The sequence below is a fragment of the Thunnus maccoyii genome, chromosome 14 (genome assembly GCF_910596095.1).
Source record: "Thunnus maccoyii chromosome 14, fThuMac1.1, whole genome shotgun sequence".
NCBI classification, from domain to species: Eukaryota; Metazoa; Chordata; class Actinopteri; order Scombriformes; family Scombridae; genus Thunnus; species Thunnus maccoyii.
This window is the reverse complement of record NC_056546.1, coordinates 27862729-27868157: the sequence shown is the minus strand read 5'-3', so window position 1 is coordinate 27868157 and position 5429 is coordinate 27862729.

The following is a 5429-nucleotide window of genomic DNA, read 5'->3' as shown; positions in this document are numbered from 1 at the left end:
ATCAGATGATAAATGCTGTCCATTTCAACACATTTATTTTGGTTTAAGGTCAGTGGTCCAGGATTATTCACTCCATCAAGGCTTTTAATGTGAAAAATCTGTGCAGGAAAAAGCCGAGTTTGTATTAACATCAAATTAAAACAGGAGCAAATCAGAAGACAGGGAGATGTCTGGCTAAAATATGATAAAATATATTAGAATATGTTAGAAATAAAGATTCAATGCAAGCATACTTCAAATAAAGGACCAGTTGCAGTTGAGGTAAATTTGAGAATTTACAATAAAACTGAAACATTGATCTTTAGCCATACTGCAAGTGGTGCATTAATTTTCCATTAATTTATGGAAAACTTATCAAAGCCAGAGCTCTTGTCTGCAGAGAGACATTAAATATAAATCAGTGGTCTATTATTCATAAACTACTAAACTATTTGTCCTCTGTGTTCACAATGAAGTCCAGCTAATGCAATGCTGTTAAAAGTCATACACATAAAAGCTTTATTGTCTCCACTTGTCTTTGTGAGACTTTTATGACTTGTGCAGTCAGTGAGCTTGCCCAGATGGATCGTGAGATACTGTGGTTATTAAATTTGGGTTTATATTGTTGACAGTGGTCGTACTTGAGCAGTGAGCAGCATCTCATGTGAGTGCACAGGATGATAAAGTGACACTGACAGACAGAATGAAATGAGATGAAGGATTGAAACAGAGACAGAGATGGAGAGAAGGAGAGAGGAATAATGGCAGACAGAGACAAAGAACCGTTTTCAACAGAGGGAGGACAACAGCGATCATTACTCAGATGTCCTGAACCAGATATTTTAGTTTTATCACGTCTCCCTTTGGTTCTTAAGAGCCTGTAAGTCTAATGGACCTGTATACAATTCTCCATTCTTTTCCATGTGTCAGTTTTATAGATTGCTGTTTAAATGTTGTTTTTCTAGTAAATAGACTCTATGTACACATTCATTTAGTTCTGTGCAGAAACTAATGACTGAACAGAGGCATGTATCTGCCCATGTACCATTTGAATAGTAACACAGCTCTTCCAAACCTATTTGTTTCCTATTTTCTTCTCTTAGCTTTCAATTTTTGTCACACCCATCTTATTTTTGCCGCACTGGTACATTTGCCCTTTGTTGTCATATTGTTTGTTCTATATGCATCCAGGCCACGTTTTTCCTAGATTTGTCCTTTGTTTTACCCCCTTCTTTCTGCTGTGCTCCAGTGATGCCATCATATTATAGAGCAGCTGTCGTGGATAGTTAATGAATCTCTTTGTACCAGTCATTAGAAACAGAGTCATCAGTTAAACATTAACTCTGCAGAACTGCAGTGAATGGGTTCAAACAGTACATTGGAAATACTCCGTATATGAAGGTCAATGTCTATTCTTTGGCAGCCAGTGAGCTTAAAACTGTTACATTAACAATGTATCAAATGACTATCTGTAATGTGAAGGGCATTGCTCGTAGTGACAAACCTACAGAGAATTATCACGAGTCTTCAGTTTCCCTCAGCTCTATAGAGCATTTTAGCATCTTTCAGCTCATTGTTTTGGTTTACGGCTTGCAATTTTTCTGTTTTGGCTCAGTCTCACTGCTCTAAGAAAGCAGCTGGTTTTAGTGAAAAAGCTCTGATAAACCTGAGACAGACAGTTAGTAACTAGCTGGTGAATATAGTGGAGCTAAAGAGCCTGATATTTTTCTCAGGAGTTGGTGGAGACCAAAACGGAGCTAAAAGGAGAGTGAATCACGGTCATATATGCCTCCAAATAAATGCTAATGTTGTTTGCTAGATAGGCAACTGTTTGCCATAACCATGTTATAAGGTCATAGCATGTCGATGTTGTATTTACAATACATATTGCTGCCCCCAAGTGGCCAAAAACTCAGTTACTGCTGCTTTCAAAAACAGAGCAAAACAAAAACAATTCCATGAGCAGCTTCTTATCAACACAATGTAACAATGCAGAAGATTAGATGTAATCAGCTGCAATAGTGATACTGAAATAGTGCAATATTGAAAATAATGTAAAATATACAACATCTCAAATAGATAGTCACACTCAAATGAAAACAATTGTGTCTAAATAATATTCAGCATGTAAATGCTCAGTATTATTATAGTATGCTCATTTGTGGTCATGATACAGGAGGCTATGCTGATAAAATCAACACACTCCCATTGTTTTGAAATGTGACAACGGTTAACAGCGTGAAAAAAATCTAAAGCAGTTGGTTTTCCCTATTTTTGCAACTTGATTTGGCAACACGCATTTGTGTTACTGGCAGGCAGGAAACGCACTGTTCTAACTCCTGCTAGCATGTATAGTACATTATAATGACTGCTGAGGTAGCTATTTTCTACAGTATTATCAAAGAAAATGCCCATTATATAAAAAAATAATATCACAAGTAAAAGAGGTACTACCAAACCCAGGGTTAAATTTCATTGCATTTCATTGAATAAAAATTCCTGAGAATTATTATAGAAGCAGTTTACTATAACATTAGTTCAACATGACGCTAGATCCAGATGTTGCTAAAGTCGAGCTGTCTGCTGGAAAGGTGAGACAAGGTTTGTCGAAGCAGCATTCAGCCCATGGAGCTAATCAAGTCCTGGTTCATTCATTGCCACTGAAACGACCTCTTTATTTATTTGTAAAGAAAGAATCCAGTTGCAGATGTCCAATAAGCTGAATAAATGTTTGCCTTTTCTTTGTCACAAAGTCCTTGTGACACCTAGTGACTAGTTCTTTTGTAGCAGTAGCATCTTTTAGCATTGTTTACAGGTGGCATTATGAGCAAGTGATGGTCATGCTGCTTGCATTATTTCAGGGAGCTAAGTTAGGTAAAGTTAAGCAAGTCTGAGTGTACCGCCACTTTCAGCAGCAATGACAATCATCCTTCTCATTGGCTACCTGGTGATTCCTGAGGTGTGTTTAGACTGAGCATGAAGTGAATTTTGGCTTTGCATTATTTCTGTGAATTTGACCACTGCAGTGTCTGTGTTTATTTCCCTCAAACAGCCAAATGTACTAACTGTACAGACACTAGCTGTAGGTGATTGATTGATTGAAATTATTTGATGCTCCAAAACATACAGATTTACAATAGTAACAATCATTGAGGATTAGCAATTAGGAGGTAGCAATGGCGCCCCCAACTTGTGTAAGAGGAGTGTCTCCCATGGATCCCACCAGGCAGCTCCAACGCGGTTTTGTCGTCCACATGGTGTCATACCCCACCGAGAGCGTTTCAGAAGCCGAGTGTTTTGACAGTGGTCAAGCCAGCTGCCTTTTAAATTCAGTTGCTCTGCTACTACAGTAATTACGGCAGTCTAGTCAAAGCCAAACGAGAAGTAGCAGAACAACTAAACTGACCAATTTTGTTGAATTACTCAGATTTTGTTGATCATTTTGCTTGATTTTTGTGCTTCTACTGTGGGTAAGAAGGCTATGTAGTTAAATGGTTTCTTTATTTGTCTGTTTTAATTGTGTTTATTGTTGATATACAACTGGGAGTCTGCAGGGGGTGTTTTATTTTGAAAATTGACCGGATGCGCTGTGTCTGACTTCCTGCCCAGCGCAATCTGCTCTGTGCAGCTTGATGCGGCTTCTGTCAAAAATAGACTGGGTGCATATGTTTAGCAGAGTGGAGTGGAGAGCTGCTTATGGGATGCTTCTAAAACGCGCTGTGGGGCGTCTGGTGGGATCATAAGCACTGACTTGAGTGGTTACGATAAGCTCCAGCAGCCGCATCGCAGCCAGAACATGATGCAGCCACGTCTGGTGGGATCAAGTCTTCTGTGTATGAGTGTTTGACTGATCTCAAAACTCACCAGGAACTCCAACTCTTTCTTCCTCCTCTTATCCCCCTATTTCATCTTTCTCCCTTTCTTCCCTTTAGACCCCTCTCATTTTCTTTTCAGTTATAATAAGCTCAACTGTTTTGCCAAGTTGAAACATTTTCAACTCGCAGACACATCTTTGCCTCACTTCGTTCTGCTCAGAGTGTAAGCTTCTTTGCATTGACTTTACGTTCAATAGTGCTGACCTTCAAAATTCACTTCACATTCAGACACCTTTACAGATTTTTCTGTATGCAAGCTGCAAACTTGTAGCATGCATTTTGCATGGATTATGTTTATTTGGTCAGGGTGTTACGACCATGACCCTTTTGATTATGTTTCATTTTTGGTTGGTAAAGTCATAAATGCATTACCACACTGGCTATAATCATAAAAAGTGCACAGTATTGGACCCAGAAAATTTTCCTTTATTATTATTTGTATTCCCTATATCCAGTATATATTATAACTGATAATGATAAAATTATATGAAAATGTTTAATGGGTTGAAAATGTACACATGCACTTATTGTGGTACATGAAAAAAACTGAAAGAAAAAAGAGGTCACATAACAGGGAAAATAATAGAATGTTTGGGGGAAAAAACAGATCAAGATAAGCGAAATGAGAAAGAGACAGAGGATTGTGTGGCTCTTGCTTCACCATTGTCATCCAAGCAAATTGAGATGAATTGTCTCAACACAGAAGAGAAAAGGCTCAGTAACATTTCAAAGGAACTGTGGTGTCAAGCACATGCAAGTCCCCACCATCGTGCCTTAGATCTTCTCTCCCCCATTTCTTTATTTTCCAGCATCCTTCCTGTCATCCTTCATACCTCATTCAATCATTTTAACTCTTGTTCTCTTTCATCTCTTTGCCTGTCTAGTTTCCCCCCTTCCTTCTCTCTTTCCTCTCCTTCTCCCTCTTTTTCTCTGATTGACACTTTGCTAAGATGGTTCTTTAGTCACAGGCTTTCATCTGTGGGAACATTGTGACCAAGGGCAAAGAAGAACAACCTTTTAAGCCAAACCTACCTTATTTTGTCTGTGTGTGTGTGCGTGTGTGTGTGTGTGTTGCTGTTACACACCACATACACACCAATCACAGGTGAGGAGATGAACAATCCCTCATGTGGAAATCTACTGTGGGGTCTCATACACTCACTCTCGATCAGTGTGTTCTGTTATTTTCATGTGTGTGTTCTTGCACCTTTGGCGTGATACTGAACAGCTTTCAAATCTAAGTATAGACACATGTAATAATAAAGATCCCAGAGGTTTGCTTTGTAAACGAGGATGCATCAGATGGTGAATTGGCTGAGAGGAATTAGTGTGAAGCTCAGAGATTCCTTCTGAGAATGATGCATGATGGGATGCATCATGAGGCTGACAGCTACACTGAAACACCTTACTCTCTCATATGTCAAATGTTTTGCAGCTGAATGCAGTTTGCTGTTGTTTTGCTTCTGATTGAGTGAGTGGAGCTGTTTCCAGTGTTTCATCATTTTCTCCACATTTCAGCGCACAGATTGGTCCATAATGAAAAACTGCAGAGAGCACAAAGGCCTCAAATTGCAT